We start from the raw sequence: 19879 nt of genomic DNA on the forward strand, positions 1-19879 counted from the left end.
ATCTCTATGTAGTTTCTTTGAATTACATTGAATTCTTATGCATAAGAGCATGGAATCAGAGCCTGTGGATGGACATTATATTTGTATTGGGAAACATTCTTTTCAAACAGTATGGGGAGGTGAAAAGGTAGTGATTCCAATACAAATTTAGTCTGTTCAAAGAGCAACTTCAATGGAGAGCAAAATACTACAGAAGAGGTTGATCTACATGTCCATTAATGTGCAGTAGTTACTGCACATTTACTTTAGTACTTGCTTAAAGAAGTACTAATTAATGAATAGTAACTACAGTTATTGCAAAGTAGTGCCAGCGCACATTTTTTTCACTGATGCTTACTGCACAGTAGCCTAATATTACTGTACAGTAGCATATTAGCTTGATTTTTGCCTGGCACACTACTGCGCAGAGTTATTTGGCTACTGTTTATTAAGAGTCTCGTATAGATGCATCCCAGGGGTCTGTAATAAACCAGGGCTCCAGGGCTGGCCGTGACACTGCCAGGTGGCTGTGCAGCCCCTGCCTGGCTCTGGGTCCTATGTTACCCTTCCCCTTCCCTCTTCTGCCATGCCTTTGTTGGAATACTTGAATGTGAAAAGCAAGGCTGTCCTAGGGTCCCTGAGTAAGCCGCTGTCTATGTTTGGTCAGTGGGCCCTTCCAAAACCTCACTGCACGCAGATGTATCTCTCACACCAAGTGAGCCCCCTTGCTCCCAAGGCACCTTCTGCTTTATGGGAGGTTTATGGCCTCCTTCTGCTCCTACAATCACACCCGTACCTCACAGATGTTATTGGCTAATCGGTCCAGTAGGCAGCTTGCCCCAGTACAGTGTCAAGACTTCACACCATTTTGGGGACCTCAGCCTCTCCACCTTCCACCCCTTTCATCTAGCTGGGCTTATGTAGCCTAGGCCCACTGTACTAGGTCTTGGCCTATAAGCTTCCACCCTGGTCTTGCACCTCCCAGGCTCTGGGCCCCCGACCCTGGCCTCACCTTCCTTGGGCTGGGATTCAGCCCCTCTCAAGGCTTTTACTCCACCCTTTTGCATAAGCATGCTCTGTCTCTGTTCCCGAAGGGAACACTGGTGTGCCCTTGGCACCCTGCTATGGATTAACTGCAATGCAACCATCAGGCACCCCACTGTGGTCTTCTCATCTCCTCTTGTAGTCACTACTGGTCCATTAGTTTAAACCTCAACTAAAAATACAAGGCTACTGACTATAACTAAAACTATCCTCATTCTGGGTTTGCACATAAACACCAAGTCACTGGCTCCACAACAAAACTCCTTCCCTATACTGGGCCATATCTCCCTCCAAGATGCCAGCTTCCAGTCCCTGGGATAGCTCAGATTATCAGCCATTTGGTGCCTCTGCTGTAGCCTTCCTGCTTAGGAGCTCTTACCCCTGCCAGACTGGCTGCCTGGTCTCAGTCACTGGTTTTATGTGCCTCCTAAGCCCTGTCCTTTCCAGTCAGGTTACTCTACAGCACACACAAGGATTTCCATTCTGGGCCTAATGACCAGCTTGCTTTCCCTTACTGCTATTTAATGGAGCTGTTTACAGTTTTTTGTCCCTGAGCAGCCTAGATGTCTGCCCCTGTCCTCTTACTACTGGCAGCTGGCTACAAGTCTCTCTGTTCACTAACAGTTAGTTTGCTTTCTAGTTCTCAACCCTCCCTGAGCAAACTCAGCCTGCTTGTTACAGGGTCCCTAGGACCCTCAAAAGCACAATCCCCTGCTTTTTTTCCCCACCTCTTTAAACAATGAGCTCTCAGGGCACCCACTGCTTCTTCCTCCTGAGTTCTGTCATTGATCCGGGGGCTGTTCCCTACCCAGTCCTGCTGATCAGCCGGCCAGTGCAGCTGTCCCCTGCCCAGTGCTCTGGCTGCATAGCTGAGGTATCCCCCATGCTGCAGAAACTGGTAAAGTATGAACCTTTGCCTATGTCTCACAACCCTGGTGAGAACCCCAACTGATACTGCTAGAACATGGGGAAGGGCTACTTTGTTGAGACCATGGGGTCCCCAGGAACAGTCCTGTAGGAGCTGAAGTTACTCTTGTGGTTCCTGCCAGCCAAGGGGCAGTAACAAAAGCTGTCATCTGCCCTGCAGAAATATTGAGAAAAGCTGGTATTTCTGCAAGGGTTGTGGCCACTCTTCTCATTTCTACACCTGCTTAAGAATAGTTGGTTGTCTTGTAGGGGCTAGGGGTGGAGAGCATGCCCCCAGTCCTGATCCCAGGGCAGCATCCAGGGCTGCAAGCTCAGCTCCAGTTTGTCCTCAGATTGAGTAGGGGTAGGAACAGGGGCAGGGAGCATGCTCTCTGGCAAGCAGCCTGGGCTGCCTCTCCTCTGCATCACATGGCATCAGCTGGGTAGAGCTGACAGCTCCCTATTTCACCTTGGCTGGAAAGCTTGCTCATAAGGGAACCATGTTGCACTGTTGAGGAGCTCGTGACCCCCTGCGGAGCTATTCCCAAAGAGACAGAGTCGCTGTCTGTCTCAAAATTTATTCAGCATGCTGGGCACCCTGAGTGAACTCAGAGGCCCTGAATAAAACTGTTAGAGGCATTTTATAGTTTACAGACAAGATGCGTGCGCAGGTGGGAATTTTCCACTGTGAAAGAAAACAAGATATCAGGTCAGTTTGAGAGACCTTTAATTGGTTCAAACTGGTTTTTGGCTACGTGCTTGTTTTTGAAACTCTAACTAATCCTTGATTGCTTCAGACTTTAAGGCGACTAAGGTTTAGTCATTCCAGAGTCTTATCAGGCTGTGTTCGTGAAATGCTGAGTCTGCTTTGTAGTTGATCTTGTTAGTAAATTTCTACAGCACTCCATCCAGGGGGCTGGAATACTCTGTGCTCCCTCCACTTACCAGTTTTCCATCACTGCAAATTCCCCAGAAATCTGTAGTACTGGAACTGAATACCTGTCCTTAGCCAGAGTATAACACATTTCTAAGGTATTCAGGTCACAACTTGCTTCATAGTGATAGTGTAGCTGTGATCCAGAAGTCCATTTTTTTGTTGAAAAGAGGAATTTCTTGCTGGCACAAAATGCTTTCTCTGCTACCCATACACTAGCTCCTCTGAACCTTGCATAGTGATCTGTTGATTATTTGTTCTTGGTGTTATTGTCTCATAGATAAAATTATTAGGTATATCATAATCCTAATGTCTGTGACTGTTCAGTGAATATTCTATTCTTTGTATGCATCTTTTGTCCTCCCCTTTGCTTCTTGGTAACCAAAGCTTATTGTCTTTCTCAACAGATATATACAAAGAATAAATGAGATCTGTGTTAATGAACTCCTAAGCTCCTTAGGCATTTCTCTTTCCAGTTACCCAGAGTTGTATGGTACAGTTTTCAGTTTCTGTGACATTGATTCTGAAATGAAGTGTCAATTGTAAACTGTGCATTCAAGCTATGTTTCCCTCCCCTTAATCCTTTAATGATACTGGAATATTTTTTAAGTATGATTAAAATAAGCTATTTTCTGCATAATAAAATGACAACTGACTTGTATATTGAATCCTGCTATTATTTCTGATTTCAGTCAGTTGGGATAAATTACTGCCATCTTCTTTCCTACCCCCATTTCATTCTTTTCAGTCTAGTTATCTTTACAATCCTGGCCTTATCAAGGCATATTTCCACTGGAGGATTGAAATTCCTGGTCATCCCAGCATCCGACTAATCAATTACTCTGCCTATGATCTCAGTAGAGCTGGAAATTTTATATATTCCCTTCCCCCTTATCCGCCCCCCGCCCTCCCCCCCGAAAATACTGATTCATTAGTATTAAAAAACTGTTGGCAAAAAACATCAATTTCAGTGGGAGGGTATCTTAGGTGTAGGACTGAATTTCTGGTCAAAATTGAGTGTGATGGTTAAAACAATCACTTGTAAGAGAGAAGACCCAGGTTCAATTCCCTTACATCAGAGACTTGATGAATATGCTAATCAATAGCTCATTGCAATTCTAGAGCAATTATCTCTCACATTTTTTAGGGAATACATGGACAGTTCTTAGTTTCTTCACAAAAAGACTGGAAATAATATTTGAAACCTCAAAAATTTTCCCCAAATTCTCTGCAGTGACCTAATTCCTAATCTGTAGTCTTCAGTATCCTACCTGACTGAATCCCAGCTCAGTTCTGTTTACTCCATTCAATTCCCATCAATGCTTTCCCTTGTAAACACTCAATAAAAACTTCTCTGTGATTTTCTGCCAAGATGCCAGTTCATGTTCCAACTCAGTCCATCCCAAATTACATTCCTCCCTTTTTCAATTAACTTATTTTGGGTCTTCACTGTTTATCTTAGTTATTTTTATTCACCATATTTTATGGTCTTCAATACCCATTAAATCTGATAACATTGCTGCTCACTTTGAATTTCCTCATACATTTAGAATTTTACTCAGGTAGACCCAGGAGTACATAGGGTGAGAGAGGCTTGAGACCCAATCTTCCTTGGTATGAGGTTTCTGACATGGATAAATTTAATTTCATACAAACAGCAAGTCATGAAATCATTTTAGAAGCTGGATGAAACCCGTTCTGGAAGGAAGTCAATGGTATCCAGTAATATGTGGATTTCAAAAGAACATAAAGACATTTTATTTTAAAAGTAGGAAAGTAGGTATTTTTATCTTGTCCAAGGAAACTCTTCTAAAGAAATCTTGAATTTAAGTGTCTAAGAATAGCTACTCATTGTTTTGCTATTCGGCTAATCTTTTGATACAATTTAAATTGTAATGCTATATGCATTTCTGGTACTGTAGGTCAATTCAATTATAAGTTTTCTTCGGATGAATAAAGTGAACATGTTCATTTCCTTTGTAAATGACCAAAACACAAAGTTGTTTCTTACAGGCAATAAAAATATTTCACATAATGATAAAAACCCTATTTAAATATTTTTTTTCAATGATTTAATGGTTTTTGCTTTGCAAATATTCCTTTTTCTAAAGAGATATTTTACTAGTATATAATTAATGGAAAGAAAATCTATAACAATATTAATGATACTCATTTTAGACTATGAGGCTTCTATATTTCATGAAATGCAGATTTGCTATAACAGTTTTTTATTAAACAATTGGGGTTTCATTTTTGTAATATGTGTAAGATATTAGTAAAATGTTGTTTTGATTATTTTAACAGAGGAGAAGTATGTTTTTCTTTCTGTTCCTTATATCTCTACTTAGGGAACCATCAAGCTGAAATATTGCACCTTTGAGGTTGCAAGCATGTCATAAAAAGGAAGTGCTCTGGAATACTGAGCATCTGTCATAACCACTGGCAGTAAAAAAAGGAAAAAAAAAAAAAGCCTTTGTGCATTAGCCATAGCAGAAGATGCAGGCCATCTGAGGAGCAAAACTTTTTCAATATCCCAACAGGCTTGTACACTTGGCGTAATGTTTGCTTCCTCCTGGATTTTCCTTTAATCTGTGTTTTAGTTAGTTCTAGCCACACCATCAAGCAGTGCTGTACCCATGAAGTTTGGTGCCTGGGACAAAGGCTGCAGTGGCAGCCCACCCTTGCCCTGCACATACATCCGGGGGCATATGCCCCCCATGCTTGCCCAGGAGTGCAGGCAGCGGAGAAAGCTTCCCTCTGCCCCGTGCCCCTCCAAAACTAGCCACTCACGGCTCCATCCCATGCTCCGGCCCAGCTGGGCAGCACTTGTTGTTGGCACCCCTTTGCTTCAGCAGCTGGGGTGGTCAACACCCCCCCCACCTTGTTACAGCACTGCCAAAGTAGTGGTAAGGTCCCTCATTCCTCATGCTTTTACTACTAAAGTCATCTCTTTGTCCTCACTGAGTTTCACACCATCCACATCAAATCTTTTAACTGGCTTCCCAGCCACTTACTACATCAAATCCAACTTTTCATTCTTTATCTTCAGAGCGCTCCTCTCTACCTATCTCACTGATTTTACCTCTTATGAATGCTTTGTCCAACTCCAAGATGCACAGCTAACCATTGCCTTAATTTCCATTTTCATTTGATACTCTCCTATTTGTGAATTCTTGCCTAAGCTCTGTTGCAATTCAGATTTTATGCAGATGAGTACCTAGGGTCCCCATGGAGGCCCCAATTCACTTTATGTCCTCAGTGAAACCACTGAGTTCAGTACAAAGCACAGCATATTGACAGTCACTCAAAAACACAATTGGAAGAGAAGATGATGGTGGTTCCTACCTTTTTGTTTAATGATCTAGTGGTTAGTGCATTCTCCCCAAAACTGGGAGATCTGGGCTACAGGTCTTCCTCTGTATGAAGGCAGTCAAGATTACCTCTTCTACTTCCTGGGAGAGTGGCTTAACTACCAAACCTGTAGAACCATTTTGGGCAGAAACACACTCATCCTTCCTATTGAAACAGGACCATTGTGCAGCCAGTAATGCAAGAGTCATAGCAGAAATCAAGCAAGAGGGGACCTGCTACTATAGCCTGTACTAACACTGAAAGAGGAAGGAGCTATTCACTGGAGGGGGATATCCTGATTCTGATGACTGATGAGTTTTATGGATACTTGAGTTGAGGTATTTTGGATTGATTTTAGCACCATACCGGCTCTATACATGTACTTTAGGGTTGGGGAGGGGGAAGGGAACATTTTAATTAGGGTAGCTCTCGAGAGCCACTCTAATTAAAGCAACCGCAGGTATCGCATATACAGCCTCCCATGCTTCAAAATAGCGATGGGGGTGGTTTAACTAAAGCTCATTTGATGAGTTTTAGTTAAAGCTCCCCTGCTGCCATTTTGAAATGTGGGGATGCTGAATATACATGGCAGCAAGACTGCTGGCATGTTCTAATTAGCAGACTATAGCAAACTCAATCAAATCTGCTCTGACATGTTCTAATTAGAACACATCACAGCAGGCATCCTGCATGTGTACAGGCACCCTTAGGTCTCTGTCACATGTTACGCTTAACACGTGAGTGACCAATTAATCAACGTCTTCAATTGTGAACTGGCCACATGTTCAATCAATTATTAGCATAATATTTACTTACATAATACTTATCTTGTAAAAGGTTTTACAAACCCTGAGTGCTCTAAACAGTCTTTTTCTAGCATTTTGATTGAAGATTTAAATATTTACAAAGATATGTCTAAGGGTAAGTACCAGGGGAGTTTTTAGAGAGAACCACCTGTCTAGCCTGGTCAGATACTCTCAGCAGCTTATCTCCACCTAGTTTAAATCTGTCAGATATGTTTGCAACTGAAGTATAGACATGTTCTCAGAGTGCCACTCTAGATTGCTCCAGACTTTGCACATTCTATGCTACACAAAACTCCCTGTACTTCTCGTCCAAGTATTTAAAGGCAAGCAGAATACATTTACGTTATGTCTTTAGAAATAAGTTTATAAATAGCTGGATTCCAGCCTACAGTTTTATAAGTGCAAATTGCTTGCAACATTTACACTTACTTTGCTTTCTTACAGAATGAACCCTGGGCAAAAATTTCAGTACTTGTGCCTCTAAGAATCTAATTTGTGCTTGCAATCATGTAATTAGTACCTCAAGTATTCAGATTTCCTTTTTTCAGTTTAATTTCAAAGCAAATGGTATAAGCATAATTGCACCTGCATATAGGACACCACTTTTCTGAAAAGCATGCCACACAGTCAAGGGAGTTGTAGATATGACAAACAAGCCTGGACATACTCTTTGTGGTACCTGTAGACATGCTGCGTGGCTGCTCCGACGCAGTGTAATTACAGCACATTGGAGCAGACTTAAGTTTAATCAAGATTAATCAAGTCTGCTGGAGTGTAGTAATAGCCATGATCCAACCAGCTTCCGTGTCTCATGTATTAGGATCCCTACATTTAAAATGGCAGCAGGGGTGCTTTAACTAAAGTTTGTTGAATGACCTCTAGGAGCTGCTCTAATTAAAGCTCCCCCCTTCTCCCTTCCCAACCGCTAAAAGTGCCCTGTGGTAGTTGGATTGGGAGTGACAGAACAAATCTATGTATTACTATTATAACAACCATTCAACTTTTAGTCTCACTGGTGGCACAAACAAAAGGACACCCAATTGTGTGTAGTCTGTTTATAGAAATTTAGGATTGAGAACACATTTCCTTGTTTTGATTTACATGTACATTCTTTTTTTTTAAGTTGTTTTCCGTTCTTAGCCGTTCTGTTAAGAGACTATAATGTTTCTTAATGCCAGCTTATTTTAAGTATAGTAAAGCCATTGCTAATCTTTTTTAGAAGCATAAATATTATTCCTTAGCCATTTAAAATCACCTTCTGGCAGTTTTGGAAGCATAAAAAGTGTCATATGAAGCAGTTTGTGCACACATGCACGCGCGAGCACATGCACGCACACACGTATTGGGAAATACATCTCTTTTTTCTCTGAATGCTGCTTTGGATGTGTTGCTAAAATTTATTTCAGCATTGCAGTTCCTTCCTTTCAAATACTCTTCTGTGCTTGAGCAAGCAGATAGGAACATAAACTAGCTGGATCAGTGTACGCATCTGTGCATTGCGTCTATGTATACAAAATGTTGATTCCCCTGCATTTTCCCAACAAAATATAAGTCTCCCTGAGTACACCCTGGCATTCAAGTTTTGCTGTGACAAATGGGCAGTTGGGAAAGGAAGGGGCCATTTCAACACCGTAGTTATTTCAAGGTGTCATTAAAGGCAGTGACTTGGACCTAAATCCAACTGCCCATTAGGCAAGTGTGTAATACTTCTATGGTTAACTTGAACCTCAGATTCTGGGATATCAATAGATTTAAAACAGGGGTAGGCAATTATTTTGGCTGGAGGGCCACTTTAGGAATTTTAATGAGCTGTTGCAGGCTGGGAGGGGGTGAGGGTGACCTGGTCCAACATGGTGGGAGGGGAGGGCTGACTTGACCTGGTGCAGTAAGGGTGGGGAGGAAATTGATCCTATCTGGCCCAGGCTCGTCTGCCAGGGATACCAGACTGAGTGGGTGGGTGGACACCAGACAGTCTGTCTGGGACCTCTAGGGGCAGGGACAGATGGGATAGGGCCACAGGCAAGTGGGGAGCAATGTCCAGGAGTGGGATGGGCAGACTGAGGCTGGGACTAGGATCATGGAGAAGTGATAGCACAGGGCCATGGCCTAGGGCAGAGCCACAATCTGTTCCCCACACAGCAGGAATGTGCAGGAAGTGGATCTCAATTCTGCCTCAGGCCTCAGCCCTGTGCTGTGATTCTGGCCCTGGACCTGGCCCCTGCCCACCCATCCAGCAACCTGCTTGCCCGTGGCTCCATCCCATCAACCAGCCTGAGGAGGCCCTGCCTGCCATGCAAACCCTGCCCACCCATTCCATCCTAGTGGTGGGTGTGGGGCAGACATGCTGGGTACCTGGGGAATGGAGCTGGGTCTGGTGGAAGCAGAGACATTAGCAGCAGCAGCCAGAAGGAACCTCCACTGTGGTGGCTGCCAGGAAGCAGAGTCTGGCTGCCATACCACATGTGCCCCACCATGCACCTGGCGGTGGTGGGATAGGCCAAAAGCACCACAGCCCAGGCCCCACACCTGGGTTGGGCCGAGCTTAGGGACCTGCTGCAGGTCAGACAGAATCTCTTGGCAGGCTGGATCTAACTCCCTAGGTAGGTAGGGAGTAAAAGGAAGGCACAGAGCAGAACAGGACCACTACTGAACAAGAGGGAGCAATTAGTGACAGACGGGAGGACAAGGCTGAGCTATTCAATGAGTTTTTTGCCTTGGTGTTTGTTAGGTATTGCCGTCCCTCATAGACCTGTAGGGTGCTGTCTGCCACCCGACTAGGGTGTTATAGGTTCTAATTAATGATTTACATGCCCACGTTTTTCCTGGCATGACTAGATGTTAACAGAGTTGGTTCATGTACCTGCACGTGTAGTCCAATTAGTAGCCTCACCGATGTCCCGCAGGGTCCCGCGTTCCTGAGGGCACCACCCCTACACCCTCTCCCATTCCACCAGGTTCTGGCCAGCCAGTTGGTCCTGCCAGGTGTCCTCTGTTCCAATCAAACAACCAACAAAAGACCAACAAGAAAACAGAGAAGGCTCTCCTGGCCTGTGTCACTACTCCTGCTGTTTGCAGACACGATCGCAACCAAAATTGACCTTTGTGTGGTCATTCCCTCTTTGTTGGCTCTCTCTCTCTCTCTGAGAGCCTCTTGTGGCGATCGCCACTATTTCTTTTAGCACCTTGAGTCCATCTTATTGGCTTGTGCCACTATTACATGCATTACAGTACCACAAAAGTCAATTTTGCCCCTCTATTAGGGTTATTATGGTACCATTCTCACTGCCCCCTCTGCCAGCTCCCTGCACGTAAACAAACAGTTTCCCCCCCCCAGGGGCTGGTAGACTTGGCTCTAAACCCCTGCTGGGGTTTTTACTCTCTGCCAGAGTCTCTTACTCCACACCGCTTTCAGCGTTCCCTGCAGTGTGTGCCGGCTGGCTCCTCCTCCTCCTCTTTTCAGTTCTGCGCTCCTCCAGCTTTCCTGTCCCGGGCTGGCTGTGGACCTGGGGCTGATGAGCCTTTGCTTAGCTTGGGAGCTTTGGAGCCTGGTGGCTCCTTCTCTCTCTCACAGTGCTCTTGAACAGAGATCAAGATAAGTCTCCTAATGGGTTCTTAGATGGGCATCAGATGGACACCAGCCCACCAACTGTCGATGCTGACTTGATGCAGAGTCACCTGGATGGACTGGATGTGTTTAAGTCAGCAGACCCAGATGAGCTGCATCCCAGAGTACTGAAGGAATTAGCTGGTGTCATAGCAGAACCATTGGTATGGCTGTTTGAGTGCCCGTGGTGCTCTAGTCAGGTCCCAGAGGACTGGAAAAGGGCCAGCGTGGTCCCTATTTGCAAGAAGTGGGGGAGGAGGATGTGAGTAATTATAGGCCAGTCAGTCTCACCTCCATCCTTTGAAAGGTCTTTGAAAAAATTATGAAGGATCATATCTGTGGGAGTCCAGCAGGAAAAATAATGGAACAGGGCAACCAGCATGGATTCGTAGCCGGCAGATCATGCCTGACCAATCTGGTTCTGTTTTATGACAGGGTCACAAAATGATTAAATGCAGGAGTAGAGGTGGATGTCATTTTCTTGGGTTTTAGCAAGGCCTTCAATACAGTATCTCATCCCATTCTCATAAATAAAGAGGCTGTGACACAGATGTTTACACAGTCCGGTGGGTGGCAAATTGGCTTAGTGGTCGCAGCCAGAGAGTGATACCAAACAGTCTACTACCAGCCTGTAAGGATGTGGGTAGTGGGATCCCTCAAGGTTTGCTCCTTGGACCTGTACTCTTCAGTATCTTCATCAATGACTTGAATGTGGGTGTGAAGTGTACTCAGTTCAAGTTTGTAGATGATACTAAATTGTGGGATGAAGTGCACACTCTGGAGGGTAGGGAACAATTGCAGACAGACCCAGACAGGTTAGAAAAGTGGGCAGTACACAATAGGATACAGTACAAGGACAAATGCAGAGTGCTGAACCTAGGGCACAAAAATATCCAGCACACGTACTGGCCGGTAAGTGGCCCTCTCAGCAGCACAGAAGCGGAAAGGGATCTCAGAGTCATAGTGGACTCCAAGATGAATATGAGTCATCAGTGTGATGACAAAGCTAACCACACTTTATCATGCATCAGAAGATGCATGACAAATAGAACCAAAGAGGTGATACTTCCCCTTTATGCAGCATTGGTCAGACTGCAGTTGGAGTACTGCTTCCAGTTTTGGGCACTGTACATCAAGAAGGATGTTGTTAGACTTGAGAGGGTCCAGGGGAGAGCCACTTGTATGGTTTGGGGCTTACAGGACAAGCCCTATGAGGAGAGACTGAGGGATCTGGACCTCTTGAGCCTCCACAAGAGAAGGCTGAGAGATGATCTTGTGGTTGCCTACAAATTCATTAGGGGAACGCAGCAAAGGATGCTCTGTTCACCAGGGTGCCTCTTGTGGTAACAAGGAACAATGGTTACAAACTGACAGAGAGCAGATTTAGGCTAGATATCAGAAAAAACTTCTTCATAGTAAGGGTGGCCAAAATTTGGAATGGGCTTCCAAGGGAGGTGGTACTCTCCCTTACCTTGGGGGTCTTTAAGACAAGGCTGGATAGGCATCTGGCTGGGATCATCTGACCCCAGCACTTTTTCCTGCCTAGGCAGGGGGTCAGACTCGATGATCTGTTGGGTCCCTTCTGACCCTAGCATCTATGAATCTATGAACCCCACAGGCTGTATTTTCCCATATCTGGTTTAAAAAAAAAAAGTAATGGCCTTTTTAAATTTCTTCTGTATACTTTTATATATTTTATACTTCCCAACAAGGATGCAAAGAGAGGTTTTAACATTCTACAAATGTGAATCATCCTGCAATACTGACTGTCTCTCATCAATGAATATTTTCAACTCCTCTTGCTTATTACCTAGACTCCTAGCATTTCAGTAAGCAACTGATTTTTTTTTTTTGCATTCTTTGCCATGTGTATTCAGTTTCTCCAGCATAAGGTGGTTTTCAATTTTGCCTTCTTAGACACATTTGCTGCCTTAGTCTGCTTCCCTTGCACTGCCAATTTGGTACCTGGCTGCTTGAGGAAGTGTCCAGTAAAGAAGATTTGCCTTGTGCCACACACATATACACCTGCAATATATAAGCCAACTTGTTTGTACATATCATATCTCTTGGAATGTGGCCCGGTGCTTCAAAGGGTAAAACGTTTATTTTCATACCAGTCATGCAAATCGTTCAGAGACTGGATCCACAGTAATGAACTGATTAAGTATCTGTTATGATGCAATACTTTTAGCTGCTTTTAATGTCTTCTGCTTCTCTTATCTTTCTCTGTCAGAAATTGCATTTTTTTCATTGTCTATTCTCTCTAATTTCATTATTGTCAATCCTTTATTTATGACACCTCTGGCAACAGTTTCAGAATCTTGTTGCAATAGGCCTTGGATGTTGCCAAGTGTTGAATTTTGCCTTCTAAACTTTGTATCTCCTTCTCTAAAATGTCCACCAGCTTACACTGTTACGTTTTTTGGCAAAAACGAAAAACACAGAACATCCAAGCTAGTTCATAACATCTATTCGCTTCAGGTATAGAGCTATCCCTGAACACAAGGAACCACTTTCTATCTTTCAAGCTCTTTCCAAAACTCCCCAGTTCATCTGCTCAGGAATTCACCTGGCAACTGACATATATACTAAGCCCTGTTACTTAGCTCTTAACATACACCGCAAAATTAATTCCTCAGACATCAAACACTGAGTCTGATCAAAGACACAAGAATTTGCGTTATCCACTCCTTGAAGACTAAGACAGACAGACCTTGCCTGGTAGGGAGCCCAATACCATAGTTATATTGAGACACACATATGGGCCAAATACACAGCTCATTGAGTCCCTTCATCTCCATGCACATGATCCACAATTCCGTCCTCCAGAACTTCTCTGTTTGCAGTGCCTGTTTGCCATGTATAACACAAAATTAAAACTATATTCTTCAGGCTGTTAAAAACTTCCGATGGCAATTTAAAATATTCCTTTTGCTCATTAAATGTAAAGAGACTAGAGAATGACTAAGGGCCTGATCCAAAACCCGGTGACGTAAACAGAAAGCTTTCCATCAACTTTAGTGGTGTTTTTTGTCGGGGTCTACTGTACATATTCACATTATACACTCCATCAGGTGAAATAAGCAGCCTGAACCATGGTATCAAACACCCAAATTGTTTAGTTTTAAGCAATGTTTCATCCATTAGCTTAGAAGTCCTTGTCAGAGTACAACGAATTGAAAAATGTGCCTGCAAATGTTGCTGTCTAGTATCTTAAATTGAGCATCCTGCATTACAAGTTTTGTATTGCATTGAAATATGCGAGAAGTACTGTGTGACTATGATTCCACTAGAATGCTAACAAAAATGTGATGCATCTCATGAGGCATCCCCAGAAAACAACATTTTAAATAAATGCAGTTTGAGGCAAAACCTTTGTATTTCTGACATCTATAATCTGTTCATTCCTGATGATACAAATAATGACTTATTTTTATTCAAGGATATTTATATATGATGTTCATTATTTGAATTGTGAAATGTAAAGCTTACTGTTGATATTGTAATAGCAACTAGCAGTTACCTTTCTTGGCAAAATGGTTTTAACACATAAATTTTTGTTCCAAGTTTCTGGGAAAATTGACCATTGGGCCTGAATATTTTCCTATACTAGTTCCAGCCCTCATCCTAATGAAATCTAAAGGATATATTTCACTTTTTAACAGCAGCAGGAGCAACTACTAACCATTGATCTATGGGCCACTTTTTGACCAGCCTAAAATAATTCAGTGATTTGTAAACTGAGAAGGTTTGGGAGAAATATTTTCCACTTACAAGAAATCCACATTTTTTCTAGGCTAGAACAAAAGTAACTGAACCTAGAAACCTGGCTTATAAATACTCTTCAATTTTATCCATGTTACATTAATATTACATGTAATAAACTTACCTATTAAGTGTAAGTAACAGTTGGGCTAAGGACAGAAGTTACACATAAACCAGTGTAAGTGATCAGAAACTGGTTTAAACCTGTAACAAAACAGAACTTCAGTGCACGTAAACCAGTTTCAAAATGGCTGAAACTGCTTTAAGATAAACTGGGTTGAATGTGCTATCAGACAACTGATTTAGGCCAAACTGGTTTATGAAATTTCTGTCCCAGACCAGGGCTGGCCCCACCTCTCTGCTTCTTAGCTGTAGCCATGGGGGCTGCCTTACTAACTGATTCACTACCCCCACCTGCCAGCAAAACCTAGCTGGGGGTCTAAGGCCTGGGAAGGAGGTTAAACTCACCTTCCCCTGAGCCCACAGCTGCCCTACCCTGCTAAACTTACTGCTGGCTGTGACTGTGGACTACAAATTCCAGAGGCCCCTGGAAGCAGGAAGAGGAAGTGATGAGCAACCCTGCAGAGTCTTGATACTGTGACTGTGGATTACAAATCCCAAAGGCCTCAGGAGCAGCAGGAAGAGGGTGCGAACACGCAGCCCATGCTGGCTACATACCAGACAGCCATTCTGTAGTGCCTCTCAGCTTTTGGCTTGAGCCACTGCAGGCACATAGCTGCATTTCCTGAATCAAAAGTGAATGTCTGATTATTTGCTTATTTGTTCAATCTTTGAAGCTTAGGCTAATCTGCAAAGACTGAATCAATTCAGCCTTTGTTTTTTTGACTGTCTGTACTTACCCTAGGAATTTCCCTTTATTTCAGTAAAAGTTTGCCAGTCAAAAGGTTATTCAGTGCATAGAAGTGAGCTATGAAATGGAAAAAGATGAGAAATGAAAAACAGAAGAGAAGCAATCCCCAAATCACAGCACTAACTTTAGATAAACTCAACTCAGCAGTTCACAAGAGTTCACCAGGGAATACAGTATACAATTCACCAAATAAATGTACTTTCTTAAAAACTCTCAGGAGCTCAACAACATCAATAATAGTATTGATTTTTATGCTAACATTAACAAAGTAAGCCTACTGTTTCCAGTAATAAGTTTACAGAGAAGCAGCACAGTCCTTCCAGAAACTGTCCTAAAAAAGAAAGAGATATTTAAGTTCTTTAGAAGTGTTCAAAATTGTGGAAACTAAACAGAAGGAGGAGGCCTAACCAGTACTGACGTAAGAAAATTCTAGGTTATAGGTGCCAACAGCTAAGTTACTGATTTTAAAAGGTTCAGGAAAGATCAAAGGAAAAAGGTAGTGTGAAATATTTATTTACCATAAAAATTTTAGGGATATTTCCCTATAATATTATCTGAGGCTACCATTAGAAGATTAAAAACCCCAGATGCTTCATTTTGCTGATGCTGTGTAAAAAGTTTGGCTTGGAATGCAATTAAAAAGAATGCTTGTATGGAAAGCAGTAATTTAACAATAAGAATAACAAAGAAATTGTGCAGCTAGACAAACCTCTTTATTTAGCACAAAGCATGATAAAAAGGAAGAACAGTGTGTTTCCCAAATTTTGTTTTCTACAAGAATGGTAGGCCAAATATCTCTGTAACAAGGAACAGCAGTACTGCAGGAACCATTATTTTCAGCTGTTTTTAAGGAAATAATAGCAATAACAAAAACAACAAAACCCCCCAAACCACGATCTGTTTCCCCAACAGAAGGGATTTAAATTATGATCTGGATAAGATGTTGTGAACAGACCAACCAAAACAGTGTTTTATCTGTGAGGTAAATGGACTGAAACAGATGGAAGAGAGAAAAGAGAACTTTCCTAGAGGCTCAATGTCTCTGTCACCAGCTGTTACTGGGAGATAATGTGCAATGACAAGTGATGTATAAGAGGAAATCCAAATGCCTGTAGTCTTTTTCTTTGGTCTATGAGAGCAATGGAGTCTCTTATACCTTCTTCTTAGTTTAAGGTAAAGCCTGAAGTCATCAATAGCCATTCAAATTGACAATTTGCTATATTTATATGAGCCAGAAAACAAACTTGGAAGTAATGTTTTTCAAGGTTAATTTGTCTGCAAAAATGTTCTTGGGGGAAGTTAGTAGGGGGAAGAAACAGAAACAACCCAGATTTTCTTTTTGATCTTTGTTTTCAGTACTTGTATTCATAATTTGAATTTGAATTTGTATTCATAATTTGAATTGTATTCATAATTTGAATTTTTAAATAATTTAAAAAAAGTTAAATAATAATTTTAAATAATTAAATAATAATTAATAATTAAATAATAAAATGAATAGTTAAATGCTAATTAATAATTTTAAATAACAGTTTTAAATAATTTTAAATAATTTGAATGGCAAATAATATACTAGTGTGATTTTAAATAATTTTAAAAGTTCATATTTAATGGGGAAAAGAATGACATTTAAAATATGAAAAGATTGAGTACAATGAGATTCTTTTAAGATCCATCACAAAACTAAAATCATTCAAAGCAACTGAACATATAAGATCCCAACAGCTCTTGTGTCTGACAGATCTACATCCACTTCATTAGATGCTTGGGAGGTTAACCATGTATGTACTTCATGGAGCCATACATCAGGCACAATGTTGTATACCTTTTTTTGCTTGTCATGCCTTGACTTCACTGGTAAATAATATTGTGAGTGCCCTGTGCAGGGCCCTTCCCCAACTTTCTTGCCACGTCTCAGTGATACCTTGAAAAGAAGGGGTTTAGTGTTGTGTGTGATGGGCCCCTGTATGGGTACTCATGGTATGGCTGTGGCTGAATTGAGGTTCTTCCTCCCCTATATCCTGTCCACTCACCAACCATTGATGATGATGTTTTGTGGTCCACAGCTACTGCTCCAACTCTCTGGCTCTATTCACCTTCCACTGACTGTAGCTCTGACGTATAATCCTATGGGGGCCATCTCAGGTTGTGGCATGGGTGTGCATGGCATGGTCTTCTGCTGCTTGTTCTCAGTCGTTATGTCTGAGTTAAAGGCTCTGGGCCCTCCCCTCCTGGAGAGGGCCCCTTCCAACTTGACCTAATGAGCCTCAACAAAATCAAGATCCATTAAGAAAAGAAGAGAAAAAACAATGACAAAAGGATTCTCCCCCTAGAAACAAACTGGAGCTAGCCCCACAGCAAGCTAGCTCCCTTCCTGAGTTCCCCTCCAAGAGGAAGCTAAAAGGGGCAGGGGGAGGGGGAGGATTTAAGCTAGAGGCCCTGCTTATCCCTACTTGGGTGCCCCATGGCTGTGACACCCCTCTGCATTCCTCTGCACTCAGGCTTTCTTTGTCCACTTCTGGGTTGCTTCCCCCTCCTCTTTGACACCACCTGTGCCTTTTAAATCTCCTGCAGTGGCACATGGGGCTGATGTCATCAGCCATATGCCACCCAGCTGGACCAACAGCATGCTCAAAAAGTGGTGCTGCAGTGGCACACTCTATGCCAATCTGGGCTCTTTCTCCCTCACCAGTAATTCCTGCAGATCCTGTGTGGTTCCCTGACCCTTCCTCTCAGGGCCCAATGGTGCTCTTGGGGTTTTGGGTATACATGTGTGGTCTTTGCCACCACACTTGTATAATATAATGAGGGAATATGATATATAATTATTAAACTTTCATCCTTTCTCTGTTTCAGATCAACTTTTGTGCCTTTTCAGGGCTTATGAGAAATAAGCAGCCGAGGACCCCCCTGCCAACCTCCAGCATAGCCGAAGGCAAGCGGGCCCTGTGGTGGGAGGGGGTTAACCCCTGAGTGAGTGGGAGAAGGTGGCTGAATGGAGCTGAGCTAGGCCAATCCCCACCCAGGCTCTTACTTGGCCCAGCCCCCCAGGGAGGGAGAGAAGTGTGGGGGGGTACTCACAGTACCCCTCCAGTAGGGGAGGGCCCCCCAAATCCCAGGCAGGGCCCCCCCTTGCCCCAGAGCAGCTTCCCCAATGGCAGGCCCACTGTTTACATGCGCAGTTTAAAAGGGCCTGCCAACCAAAAGAAAAAAAGCCCCAGTTAGGCTCCGGAGCAGCGAGAGACATGTAGGTGAAAGCCTGCTGCACCCCCACTCCCCCAAAGCCCTCCAAAGACCCAACAGCAGCTGCGGAGCACCCCCCTGAGCCCTAGCACAGCCGGAGGCAAGCAGGGCCTGTGGTGGGAGGGGGTTAACCCCTGATTGGGAGGAGGCAGCTGAGTGGAGCTGGGGCTGGGTCAAGCCCCACCCAGGCCCCTACTTGACCCAGCCCCCAGGGAGGGAGAGAGGTAGGGAGGGTACTCACCAGTCCCTCTCCAGTAGGGCAGGGTCTCCCAAATCCCAGGCAGGGCCCCCCCTTGCCCGAGAGCAGTTTCCTTGATGGTGGGCCCACTGCGCATGCATGCAGTTTAAAAGGGCCCACCAACAGAAAGAAAAAAAGCCCCAGTTAGGCTCCGGAGCAGTGAAAGATGTGCGGGTGAAAGCCTGCTGTGCTTCCACTCCCCCAAAGCCCCCCGAAGACCCCCCAGCAGCTGTGGAGCCCCCTGCCGACCCTCAGCACAGCTGGAGGCAAGTGGGGCCCATTGTGGGAGGGGGTTAGCAAACTTCAATGAGTTAAGAAGGATAGTTGGGGAAGCGCTGAGGTCCCAGAGGGGAGGGGAGCCAGGTCTCCAGGGAGAGTGCTCACTTCCTAAGAAGATGATCCTCCAAGCCCAAAGGAGGGTAATCCCAATGAGGATCAAAGGGAGCAGGAGGGCACACAAGCTTCCATGGCTCACCAAAACCATCTGGGAATGTCTCTTTGCTCAAAGGGAGGCGTACACCCATTGGAAAGAAGAGAACATCACCAGGGATAATTATACTGCAGTTGCTCGGAGATGTAGGAGGGCAGCCAGGAAGGCCAAGGCAGAGATGGAATTAGGGCTAGCTTCCTGGATTAAGGATAATAAGAAGTCCTTCTTCAAATACATAGGGGGTAAAAAGAAGGTTCCAGGTATTGTGGGGAATTTGGTTGTCACACCATACGGCAAAGGTAACATGTTTAACGATTTCTTTGCCTCCGTCTTCCTAAGTAGGGACCCGAACAGTCACCTGCCTGCTGGGTCCCCCTCGGGCCCCAGGGGAGGCATACCTGGGCAAAGGGTTAGTGAGGAACTAGTTAAGAAACTTCTGGAGGGACGGGACGTATTCAAGTAAGCCGGTCCGGACGATCTCCACCCTAGAGTTCTAAAGGAATTGGCCAAGGTCATTGCAGGACCCCTGGCATGGCTTTACAAGCACTCATGGTGCTCTGGTGTGGTGCTGGAGGACTGGAAGAGGGCCAACATGGTTCCCATCTTCAAAAAGGGGAAAAAGGAGGACCTGGGAAACTATAGGCCAGTTAGTCTTACCTTGATCCTAGGCAAGCTGTTTGAGAAAACTATTCTGGCACACATCCACAA

The sequence above is a fragment of the Crocodylus porosus genome, unplaced genomic scaffold (assembly GCF_001723895.1).
Source record: "Crocodylus porosus isolate Cpor-Errol unplaced genomic scaffold, CroPor_comp1, whole genome shotgun sequence".
NCBI lineage: Eukaryota > Metazoa > Chordata > Crocodylia > Crocodylidae > Crocodylus > Crocodylus porosus.